The sequence below is a fragment of the Clarias gariepinus genome, chromosome 18 (assembly GCF_024256425.1).
Source record: "Clarias gariepinus isolate MV-2021 ecotype Netherlands chromosome 18, CGAR_prim_01v2, whole genome shotgun sequence".
Lineage (NCBI taxonomy): Eukaryota > Metazoa > Chordata > Actinopteri > Siluriformes > Clariidae > Clarias > Clarias gariepinus.
In genome coordinates this window covers 5,509,358-5,522,624 of record NC_071117.1, presented here as the reverse complement: position 1 = coordinate 5,522,624, position 13,267 = coordinate 5,509,358, and the positions used below count along the sequence as shown (strand labels likewise).

Genomic DNA, 13,267 nt, shown 5'->3' with positions numbered 1-13,267 from the left:
GCGGGCTGGTCCTCTCCGCACACATTTATTAGATTTTATAGTCTGGATGTTCCTGTCACTCCGGGCTCATGAGTCTTCGAGTCAGCTTCCCAGACATAGTTCTGAGACCTCTCAGCCTTGTGCGCACACGCTACACAATGCGGGGTCCAGACACTCACAGTGCGGCGACGTTGGTACTCTCGTTCCCATAGCGTTTTCAAGCAGCATCGAGTGTAGCCTTTGAAAGGGAACGTCTCGGGTTACTTTGTTGTAACCCTGTTCCCTGAAAAGGCGGGAACGAGATGCTGCGTCCCAATGCCGCACTGCCTATGTGACCGGACGTCCGTTCAGACAATCAATCTGAGGAATGTTGCCGGCTCACTCCTATTTATAACCTGCAGGTGCATCTAATCAGATGACGTCACCTGACCGAGGTTACAGTGGTTACTCAATCGGAATGTAGGTTCTACCGTCGCGGCGCTCGGCGGTACCGTTTGGCTTTGTACGTTTGCTGGCTTTTACCGCTGAGTGGCGCTATATAACTACAGACTGACGCCTCATGCCTTAGTTCATTCTCTGCTGGATTAATGAGACACGGAGTTTTAGAACTGCACGTAGTAGCGGATAAAATCAAGTAAAACATTGTAGTTAAACAAATTTATAATTACAGAACTAAAATTACAGTACAAATGTAGAATTCAAATTAAATTAAATCTTATTAGGATCAAATTTAAACAAAATAAATGTTAATACAGTGAGCCTTTGGATTTTATCATGTGTAATTAGAAAAGATGCGTGTAGGGTTTTGTGTCGTCTTATATCTTGTGTTTTTTAAATTTGTAGTAGATTTATTAACTGAAATAAATAACCATAAAATTATAACATTGTCAGGACGTTCTACTGCGTCAGCTGATGTTGGTCATTCAGCCCTGCTTGTGTTTTTGCGTTATTATAAGAATGAAATGCAGTAGGCTGTTATAATCTGTAACGGATTCGAACCATGTTGCACGGGCGGCACCATAAAGCACGGACACGAGGCGAGGTCTTACGGGAAAAGGGTAATTTATTTAGGTAAAATGGGGAAGGAAAGTGTTGTAGGAGGGAGAATGGAAAGAATGGGATAAAGGTTGTGCATGTGCAGTTCCGGGGGCTGTGCCACACTGGCATGCGGGCACACAGCTGACGATAAGTGTTGGTGCACGGAGTGGCAGAACTGAGCACGCGGAGGAAAAAACTTAACACAAACGTCCTCGCAGCCTTTTCCTCTTCGGCAGCGGGGCTGCGAGGGCGGGCGCGGTGCGTGAGTGAAAATGCCGCGGGAGCTCGCGCAGCTCTTTGTCGCGCTGTCCTCAGCGCGGAGATCAAAGGGCGGAATTCTAGTGTCCTTGTTTAAAGTCCCTGGGGCGCGTCACATCGCCCCACTGACATGCTTCTTTCATATTCTCCATCACATCACGTACTTCCCAGACCTCAGACAAAACTCTGCGCCTTGCTTTTATAATGCGGAACAAGCCCGAGATCATATTAACGTTAATTATCGCCAGCCGGCACGAATAGGTGGCTCCGTCCCGTTTGCTGCCTATTCAGGAAGCCTACGGAGTAAGCGAGTAGCGATAGTAGATTTGGGCGCACGCCTATCACAGACGCAAGCCGTGGCAGATCATCATAATTGTCTTTAACTTGTATTTCATAAGGTTTTCCGAGCGGTGGTACAGCGCAACGGGGGTCATTATTTACTATTAAACATTAAACGAATTTACAAAACTTTATGCGTGTGATTAAGTGCTGATTCTACGTAGGAAAGTAAAGAAGAGGATCCTGATGCTCAACATTCCGGAGACCAAACCCCATTTAAATTAAATTAACAAATATTGCAAGTAAATAACAATAGCCCACGTTTTAAAAAATCATTTTTATTTAGATTATAAAAAATAATCCTGCATCTATTTTAGGTGTTTCAGCTGCCACTGTTCTAGATGTCAAATTAAATCAAATCTTATTAGGTTCAAATTTTAGCACAATAAATGTTAACACAGTGAGCCTTTAGATTTTATCACTTGTAATTAGAAAAGAAGCGTGTAGGGTTTTGTGTCATCTTATTTTTTGTGTTCTTTAAATTTATAGTAGATTTATTAACTGAAATAAATGACCATAAAATTAAAACAGTGTTAGGACGTTTTACTGCGTCAGCAGATGTCGGTCTTTCAGCCCCGCTTGTGTTTTTGCGTTATTATAAGAATGAAATGCAGTAGACTGTTATGATTTGTAAGGGGTTCGACCCATGTTACCCAAACGACTCAGTTCAGATGTAAGTAAATGGATAGAAAGTAAATGGCTGTGCTGGGGGAGGGAGGTGCTAATGATTTGGTCGGCTCTGTGTGTGTGTGTGTGTGTGTGTGAGAGAGAGAGAGAGAGAGAGAGAGAGAGGTGTCGCGGTGGTTGATTATTCAGTAAAACAAAGGCTCAGCTGAAAAATGTTAGGCACATCAGTCACTTAACCCCCAATAAAAGGTATTTAGTTGTAATATAACAGATGCGCACTAAATACCAAACCTAAACCAGGCACAAGGATTAATAAAACAAGATAGCCCCCATACCCGTTTTTTTAATAAAAATACCAAAGAAGATTATTGTGTATAGACTGATTAAAAACAATGCAATTTACGCTATTATAAGGAAAATCTCAAGTTCTTCCATTCCAAGGATTAAAAAGGCAACAATGTTAACTTTAGAATCTAGAATCCAGAAGATTAAAATTACACAAATTTAAATCACTGAAAGTCTCCAGAAGAGCCTCAGATTCAAGAGGTTTTTAAAGTGGGGAGAAGTGCATTTCAGTTTCTCTAAATGTATAGGTGAGAACAGCCGATTCACACCTGGGGAGGGTGAATAATTTGTATTTGAATGTTGTCTGGCATTGTAAAGCACTATAGTGACACTTAAAGAACAACCCAGGATTAATAGGAATTATTATACTGCATAAACATTATTTAGCACAAAATAATTCCTTGCGCTCGGGAAAACTATGCGTGCAGTTGAGCGCCGATTAGACTTTAGGAAATTAAAGCGGAGGGTTTTTATTTAGACTATAAAAAAAATAACCTGCGTCTATTTTTAGGCGTGCCAGCTGCCACTTTTTAGTTAGAAGTTTTCAATACAAATCTTATAATGCCCACATGACATGACGGAATAAAGGCACGGCTTATTATGATCCCGGGCTTGCACCCTGCGCTATAAAATGCTTGGGGTTTGTTGGGTTACAGTGGATTTTACTACGCGGTGTAAGTGCAATGGCCATTCGTCCGCTCGCGCTGACTCTGCTCTCCGCGGATGGCTGGACCGGCCCCTCCCACCTCTCGCTCCTTTGAAGTCCCCAGGGCGCGTTCCATTTGCCCCACTTGCATGCCGCACTTCCGCGTTGTTGCACGCGTGTTGCATACACAGAGCGTAGTAAAATCCACTTTAACCCAACAAACCCTGAGTATTTTATAGCGCGGGGTGCAAGCCCGGGACCATTAGCAACGATAGCTCACCAGTCATGTGTAATTCTGCGGTCCCGCTGCTTCGCATGTCTGAAGGGAAGGACGCCTAACTAGTGAGCGAGGAGCGATATTGATTTGGGCGCATGCCGTGACAGGCTGAAAAAACTGTTGTCAGATTAATGTGCAAAAACTATATAATAAAACTATATAAGACTACATGGCCTTTATAAGACTCAACTTTTATTTAAGCGCACTCACAATAACGAAAAAACTTAATGATTTTGTAAATGTTTGAAAGCAAATAAGGTGCGCTCTTCTGTATTGTTTTTGGTGAACTTAAGCGCGTCAGAAAATAAACGCAAACGTTTTTTTAAATGGTCAGAGTCAGTCTGCTTGCTGTTTTCCCGACGCATCCATAATCAAGCTTCATGGAAAACTTCATGAGTGGTGATTTAGACTATGGAGTAAATTAAAGAGGAGAATCACGATGCCGAATCGAAGTCCTGAGCTCAAACCTCATTTAAATTAAATTAAATTAACAAATATTATAAGTAAAAAAACAATAGCCCACGTTTAGAAACCGTTTATAAATTCTTTCCGACATGAGTTGGCCCGGTGTTATACGCAGAGCGCCGGGAGATTTCCTGAAGTTTTGAAGTCGCGGGGCATTTTTTCTAAATAGATGCTATCTTTAATAACTGATGGAGGTTTTGAGCTGTATACACACGCATTCCTTCCTAAACAACTCTTAAAACTACACCTGTGACACAATAACAGTAATATTTCGAACATTCTGCAGGCTGATATTTGGAGAAACGAAAGAATAATGAATAAACCAGTTGTTAGGTCAAAATAACCCAACCAGGTGTTCATTTGTAAACTACATCTCATATGAGCCAACATGAGCAACCCAACAATGTGTTTAACTTATATACCATATATTCTAGTGATATTTTATTAGGAAGTATTTCATCCTCAAATTCCAGCAACACACTTTCATTTACTTGTCTTATCCCATCCTTAAAGCTGGTCAATCTTCGGGCATTTTTCACTTTCCCTCCTTTTAAGTTTGCTTTTATTTCATCTACATTAACATCAACAGGAATCCCCCAAATCACCCCCCTATTCCACTTGTTTCTCTTCTTCACGCGGCAGACACTACTTACTTTATGCCTTCCTATCTCTTTTATTCTACATGTCCTTTCTCTTTGTTCTTCATTTTTGCATACTATTAGAAGGTTTCCATCTCGCAAAACTTTAGCCATTTTGACATCTCCCACTTGCTGGCTTTTACCGCTGAGTGGCGCTATATAACTACAGACTGACGCCTCATGCCTTAGTTCATTCTCTGCTGGATTAATGAGACACGGAGTTTTAGAACTGCACGTAGTAGCGGATAAAATCAAGTAAAACATTGTAGTTAAACAAATTTATAATTACAGAACTAAAATTACAGTACAAATGTAGAATTCAAATTAAATTAAATCTTATTAGGATCAAATTTAAACAAAATAAATGTTAATACAGTGAGCCTTTGGATTTTATCATGTGTAATTAGAAAAGATGCGTGTAGGGTTTTGTGTCGTCTTATATCTTGTGTTTTTTAAATTTGTAGTAGATTTATTAACTGAAATAAATAACCATAAAATTATAACATTGTCAGGACGTTCTACTGCGTCAGCTGATGTTGGTCATTCAGCCCTGCTTGTGTTTTTGCGTTATTATAAGAATGAAATGCAGTAGGCTGTTATAATCTGTAACGGATTCGAACCATGTTGCACGGGCGGCACCATAAAGCACGGACACGAGGCGAGGTCTTACGGGAAAAGGGTAATTTATTTAGGTAAAATGGGGAAGGAAAGTGTTGTAGGAGGGAGAATGGAAAGAATGGGATAAAGGTTGTGCATGTGCAGTTCCGGGGGCTGTGCCACACTGGCATGCGGGCACACAGCTGACGATAAGTGTTGGTGCACGGAGTGGCAGAACTGAGCACGCGGAGGAAAAAACTTAACACAAACGTCCTCGCAGCCTTTTCCTCTTCGGCAGCGGGGCTGCGAGGGCGGGCGCGGTGCGTGAGTGAAAATGCCGCGGGAGCTCGCGCAGCTCTTTGTCGCGCTGTCCTCAGCGCGGAGATCAAAGGGCGGAATTCTAGTGTCCTTGTTTAAAGTCCCTGGGGCGCGTCACATCGCCCCACTGACATGCTTCTTTCATATTCTCCATCACATCACGTACTTCCCAGACCTCAGACAAAACTCTGCGCCTTGCTTTTATAATGCGGAACAAGCCCGAGATCATATTAACGTTAATTATCGCCAGCCGGCACGAATAGGTGGCTCCGTCCCGTTTGCTGCCTATTCAGGAAGCCTACGGAGTAAGCGAGTAGCGATAGTAGATTTGGGCGCACGCCTATCACAGACGCAAGCCGTGGCAGATCATCATAATTGTCTTTAACTTGTATTTCATAAGGTTTTCCGAGCGGTGGTACAGCGCAACGGGGGTCATTATTTACTATTAAACATTAAACGAATTTACAAAACTTTATGCGTGTGATTAAGTGCTGATTCTACGTAGGAAAGTAAAGAAGAGGATCCTGATGCTCAACATTCCGGAGACCAAACCCCATTTAAATTAAATTAACAAATATTGCAAGTAAATAACAATAGCCCACGTTTTAAAAAATCATTTTTATTTAGATTATAAAAAATAATCCTGCATCTATTTTAGGTGTTTCAGCTGCCACTGTTCTAGATGTCAAATTAAATCAAATCTTATTAGGTTCAAATTTTAGCACAATAAATGTTAACACAGTGAGCCTTTAGATTTTATCACTTGTAATTAGAAAAGAAGCGTGTAGGGTTTTGTGTCATCTTATTTTTTGTGTTCTTTAAATTTATAGTAGATTTATTAACTGAAATAAATGACCATAAAATTAAAACAGTGTTAGGACGTTTTACTGCGTCAGCAGATGTCGGTCTTTCAGCCCCGCTTGTGTTTTTGCGTTATTATAAGAATGAAATGCAGTAGACTGTTATGATTTGTAAGGGGTTCGACCCATGTTACCCAAACGACTCAGTTCAGATGTAAGTAAATGGATAGAAAGTAAATGGCTGTGCTGGGGGAGGGAGGTGCTAATGATTTGGTCGGCTCTGTGTGTGTGTGTGTGTGTGTGTGAGAGAGAGAGAGAGAGAGAGAGAGAGAGGTGTCGCGGTGGTTGATTATTCAGTAAAACAAAGGCTCAGCTGAAAAATGTTAGGCACATCAGTCACTTAACCCCCAATAAAAGGTATTTAGTTGTAATATAACAGATGCGCACTAAATACCAAACCTAAACCAGGCACAAGGATTAATAAAACAAGATAGCCCCCATACCCGTTTTTTTAATAAAAATACCAAAGAAGATTATTGTGTATAGACTGATTAAAAACAATGCAATTTACGCTATTATAAGGAAAATCTCAAGTTCTTCCATTCCAAGGATTAAAAAGGCAACAATGTTAACTTTAGAATCTAGAATCCAGAAGATTAAAATTACACAAATTTAAATCACTGAAAGTCTCCAGAAGAGCCTCAGATTCAAGAGGTTTTTAAAGTGGGGAGAAGTGCATTTCAGTTTCTCTAAATGTATAGGTGAGAACAGCCGATTCACACCTGGGGAGGGTGAATAATTTGTATTTGAATGTTGTCTGGCATTGTAAAGCACTATAGTGACACTTAAAGAACAACCCAGGATTAATAGGAATTATTATACTGCATAAACATTATTTAGCACAAAATAATTCCTTGCGCTCGGGAAAACTATGCGTGCAGTTGAGCGCCGATTAGACTTTAGGAAATTAAAGCGGAGGGTTTTTATTTAGACTATAAAAAAAATAACCTGCGTCTATTTTTAGGCGTGCCAGCTGCCACTTTTTAGTTAGAAGTTTTCAATACAAATCTTATAATGCCCACATGACATGACGGAATAAAGGCACGGCTTATTATGATCCCGGGCTTGCACCCTGCGCTATAAAATGCTTGGGGTTTGTTGGGTTACAGTGGATTTTACTACGCGGTGTAAGTGCAATGGCCATTCGTCCGCTCGCGCTGACTCTGCTCTCCGCGGATGGCTGGACCGGCCCCTCCCACCTCTCGCTCCTTTGAAGTCCCCAGGGCGCGTTCCATTTGCCCCACTTGCATGCCGCACTTCCGCGTTGTTGCACGCGTGTTGCATACACAGAGCGTAGTAAAATCCACTTTAACCCAACAAACCCTGAGTATTTTATAGCGCGGGGTGCAAGCCCGGGACCATTAGCAACGATAGCTCACCAGTCATGTGTAATTCTGCGGTCCCGCTGCTTCGCATGTCTGAAGGGAAGGACGCCTAACTAGTGAGCGAGGAGCGATATTGATTTGGGCGCATGCCGTGACAGGCTGAAAAAACTGTTGTCAGATTAATGTGCAAAAACTATATAATAAAACTATATAAGACTACATGGCCTTTATAAGACTCAACTTTTATTTAAGCGCACTCACAATAACGAAAAAACTTAATGATTTTGTAAATGTTTGAAAGCAAATAAGGTGCGCTCTTCTGTATTGTTTTTGGTGAACTTAAGCGCGTCAGAAAATAAACGCAAACGTTTTTTTAAATGGTCAGAGTCAGTCTGCTTGCTGTTTTCCCGACGCATCCATAATCAAGCTTCATGGAAAACTTCATGAGTGGTGATTTAGACTATGGAGTAAATTAAAGAGGAGAATCACGATGCCGAATCGAAGTCCTGAGCTCAAACCTCATTTAAATTAAATTAAATTAACAAATATTATAAGTAAAAAAACAATAGCCCACGTTTAGAAACCGTTTATAAATTCTTTCCGACATGAGTTGGCCCGGTGTTATGCGCAGAGCGCCGGGAGATTTCCTGAAGTTTTAAAGTCGCGGGGCATTTTTTCTAAATAGATGCTATCTTTAATAACTGATGGAGGTTTTGAGCTGTATACACACGCATTCCTTCCTAAACAACTCTTAAAACTACACCTGTGACACAATAACAGTAATATTTCGAACATTCTGCAGGCTGATATTTGGAGAAACGAAAGAATAATGAATAAACCAGTTGTTAGGTCAAAATAACCCAACCAGGTGTTCATTTGTAAACTACATCTCATATGAGCCAACATGAGCAACCCAACAATGTGTTTAACTTATATACCATATATCCTAGTGATATTTTACTAGGAAGTATTTCATCCTCAAATTCTAGCAACACACTTTCATTTACTTGTCTTATCCCATTCTTAAAGCTGGTCAATCTTCGAGCATTTTTCACTTTCCCTCCTTTTAAGTTTGCTTTTATTTCATCTACATTAACATCAACAGGAATCCCCCAAATCACCCCCCTATTCCACTTGTTTCTCTTCTCCATGCGGCAGACACTACTTACTTTATGCCTTCCTATCTCTTTTATTCTACATGTCCTTTCTCTTTGTTCTTCATTTTTGCATACTATTAGAAGGTTTCCATCTCACAAAACTTTAGCCATTTTGACATCTCCCACTTGTTTTTTTAAAATAGTAGTCAACTTTACTGGACTTACATCAAGCACTCCATTTCCTTCCCCAAATCTTAGTATTACTTTGATCTCATCAACATCTATATTCAGATTATCATCCTTTCCATCAACTTTAGTCATCATTCTTTTGAATTTCTTTGACCCCGTTTTTCCACTCTCACCACCCCGTTTCTCTCTTGTTTTGTCTATCTCCTGGCTAAGCTCCATATGATCTACATTCCCATCGGAATTGGCCCATTCTGATCCATTTCCATCACAGCTTTGCCTACCCTACATTGTTGTTAGCGCTTTATCACATTCTTCCGTTAAACTTCCTTGTCTTCTCTTCATTAGTTGATCAAGTGACCCAGAGTCAGGCGGTTTGTCTCCAGACAGCAAGCTCACAAATGACAATTTGAACGAAGATCCGACTCTCTCTCTCTCCCGTCCAGCTCCGTCCCTGTCTCCTTCCCAGGCCTCTACCGCAACCCCACACTTTCTCTCGTCTACCACACAGCCAGCTTGATGTAGCTTAGCTGTGCCTAATTGCACCAATCACTGCTGGATCCACATTGGCTAACGAGGAGAGCTCTTTGGAGTTAAAGGCTGCAGACACCTGAAGGACGGAGAGGGCAGTGCAGTGCAGTGCAGTGCAGAGTAGCTTAGCTTAGCTTAGCTTAGGAGAGGGTGCCCTCCTGTTTACTGACCACCTCACCAGAGACTATTGTGTTTTCTCCTGTCTTAGACATTAGCTTGTGTGCTATTGCTAGTGCTATTTATTAGCTTGTTTGTGCTAAGGTGTTAGCTTGTGCTAAGTGTAACCTTACCAGTTGTCATCTTTTTTTGTAGTTATTGCTACAACTCTGTTCCTACACTTTTCTTGAACTTATGTGCTTTATTGTCTTTACTTACTTACTTTATTTGGAGCAGTAGGGAGGAGAACGCCATTTACTTTTGTACCATCTTTTCTCTTAAGTTAGTAAGGGAGCTAGGTAAGACTTCTGTTGTTTATTTGGTATTTTCTTTTGTGAGGTTAACCAGCTTTCTTTAAAACTAAGTTAGAACTGTTATGTTTGTTATTTTGGCCTTGTTCCCTCCTGAAGTTTGTTTTGCTCCCTGGTTTGGATATTTGAGTTTGTAAATAAAATCTTTTGTTTGGCATTTGAGATTAGTGTGTTCTCTTTTGGAGTGCTGGGACAGGGGGAAAAGCAAAATTTAACGTTGTATTCTTCATATTAGATCAAAATCTATTTCAATTCATTTTGTTACTTCCCTTCCTAGACTAGAGGGGAACGTAACGGCTTCAAAACTAGTCCAAGTTAAAACAGTGATGTGAATAAAACAGGAGAATACACATTCTATTTTACTTAAAGGTCAATAAAATACCTGGAGTCATCAGATGCTTATCGGTATCTTACTGCTTCTTTTACATTACCACATCATAACCATTTTTTTAAACTAGTAAAGATTTGACTTTTGAAGATTTTTCCCAATTTATGGCAACCAGAGTTTGTTTCTCAGGATAAATACTCTTTTGCTGTTAATAAATAAAGATATTTTTTTAACCGACATGATTAAAATGCTTGTAAAGCACAGTGGACAGACCCAGAGACTCACTCATTCAACTACGAAACATTTTAAAAACATTACAGACACCTTTAAGAAGGCATGGAATTTTTCTTTTTTTTCTTTCACAGATTTCTCATCCCAGTCCTCCTCCTGACATGCTCTCATCCTCTGACTGCTAGAATGTGAGTTTTAACTCTTAAACTCAGAAATGTTATTAGACTCATGTGACAGTATTTCACTAAATTTGTAGCTCTATAACTGTAACTCCAACAGTAATTTTATATTTATTTCCTAGTTAGTAATTTTAATAAAAGTAAATCAGACAGTGTGATTATGGCTGATTTTAATAAATGTTAGTAACATGATATGCTTTAACACAGCTTTCTGATTTTACTGTGTGTTTTTTCTTTCTTTCAGTCTTTTAGGGACAGGATGAATTAAATGAGAGCTGAAACAGCTGATAAACAGAGAGAGGCTCAAGATTTAAGGCTCAATATCACTGTATGATGCCTTTAGGTGTCCTTTACATAAATAATTAATTTCTCATGTTACCTTAAACATAAACAGGCTCTTCTGACATGTTTCATAGATGTATTTTAATTTTTTGTATAAGATGATGCCTGCTATTTTACGGTGTCCCATACACTGCTCATTCAGTTTAATGTGAGTAAAATATAGACGTTACACAGAGATCATACAGTTTTAAATGGCAGTGGTACCTCGGCATACAAACGTCCCACCTTATTTTTTTTTCATCTTAAAAACTGAAATTTGTAAAATTTTGGCATAGAAGCGACCAACTGAACCGAATATCAACTAACGTGTGTGAATGTTCAGAAAGCATTTAAAACTTTTATATCAGTGCAAATCTAAGTAAAGCAAGTTGACATTTTTTATGTTTGTTTTTGTTTGTTTAGCTTTTTGTACAAGATTTAGATTGTTAGCAAAGAAGGTAGCAAGAAGAAAAGGCTTTCAGTTCGGTTTTTAAAGCAGCCGATGCCAAGAGGAATCATATGCAAAAATATTATTATACTGCTGGAAATTGGTAATCTGATTCGTTTGCATTATTTCTGATGGGAAGTGACAGATAATTTATCCTAATTTATCTTTTACCAAAGATTTTACTCACCTGAAGTGCACTGAAATTCCTATTTTTAAATATATATATATATATATATATATATATATATATATATATATATATATATATATATAAATATAAATAAATAAAAAATAATATATACCAGTAGAGTTTGTGTGTGTGTCCTAAATTATTGTCCACCTTGTCATATTGGGGAATCTGTCTCTTTTAGAAAAGGCCATCCACTCAAATCATATCACTACAACAGGTTTCTCCCTCTTATAACTTACCTTTCTCTATCCAAGCTTAAAATGTCCACACTGTCAAAATAAAAACATGCCCAAAGTAATTATAATCTCTTCAATATTAGAATAATATCAGTTTAACTGTACCAAATTCTGATCACCTACCAGAACAGGTATTTAGCTAGTCACAGTTTGGAGGAAAAGAAGAAAATATATACAAAACCATTAATTTATGTACAAATTAGTATTTCTTAGATTACACACCAAAATAAAATATTCAAAACATTAGCACTGTACCATGTGTAATCTGCACCAGAAGACTCCGGCGACTAGTGAGCTCTCGCTGGCCATTAAAAATCTGGGTTAGATGGTGTAAATCTTGCACCGGGCCGTACCCATATCCGCAGTGGGTCTAGGGATAAGGATTGGTTCCAAGGGCTGGGTTGTCTTCCCCGACCTGCGGGGTCCTCCCCCCTCCGGGAGGGTCTTCCTTTCGTGGGTGCAGCAGTGGGCAGAGGGAAGCCGGGGCCTCGGCTGGTCTAAAAAAATTTAACAAGTCTGACTGTCTTTTTGACATTTCTCATAGAAAAACATTTTAATTGAGCATGGTATGTAAGTAGTTTCTGTCTAAATTATGCATGATTTAATAATGATGTAATAATTTTAGTTCCTGTCATGTTGCATGCACTGCATGACAGTTATGAATGGTATGACCTGAGCAATTAACATCTCTCTCTCTCACTTTTTTAAAAGCTAAATTAATATGCAAACATAGGCAAACAAGCAATTTTCAAAAAGCTTCTATGAGAAATAAACAGAAGATAATATTAAATATTAAAGGAAATGTATTTACAGATTTTTATAGTAACAAAAGTGATGGCAGACCTAAACAAGTAGGTGCAAGTTAAAGTCTGGCAGGTCCCAGAGCATATTTCAACACAAATTATAATGAGGCTACATGACCTTTTTGCCATTACTGCAAAATCCATCCTTTTTGCTTCCTACAAAATTCAGTTTTTTTTTCTGATTAGCCTGACAGATCTGTGGTGGTTATATAAGGCTACATACATACCAGTTCAGTCAAAATCCTTTGAGCTCTTTGTCATCGTGTGCAAATTACTTTCACTATTAAACATAGCTAGAATGATCATTCTTTTTTTTTCCAGCCACATTTTGATGTTAAAGATGATGCTTCACACTCTCCGTCCAAGTGTTATTAAGGTGTTTTACATTTCTTAGATCGATTTATTTTTTTATTCATTTTTTGAATTGGAAATTCAAACATTATTCCCTACCCTAAATATCACCCCCTTCTGTGGTTATAAATAAATAAGCCACAGTACCGTACATCACAAGGTGCTCCCTACTCCCTACTCAGTGTGC

General features: G+C 39.2%; 1 protein-coding gene across 1 annotated transcript in view; it reads left to right on the top strand.

The window, feature by feature from the left end:
• Positions 1–13,267, top strand: part of LOC128506995 (sialoadhesin-like) — a 444,701-nt gene that overhangs the window by 87,820 nt on the left and 343,614 nt on the right. The gene's annotated exons all lie outside the window — the stretch shown is intronic.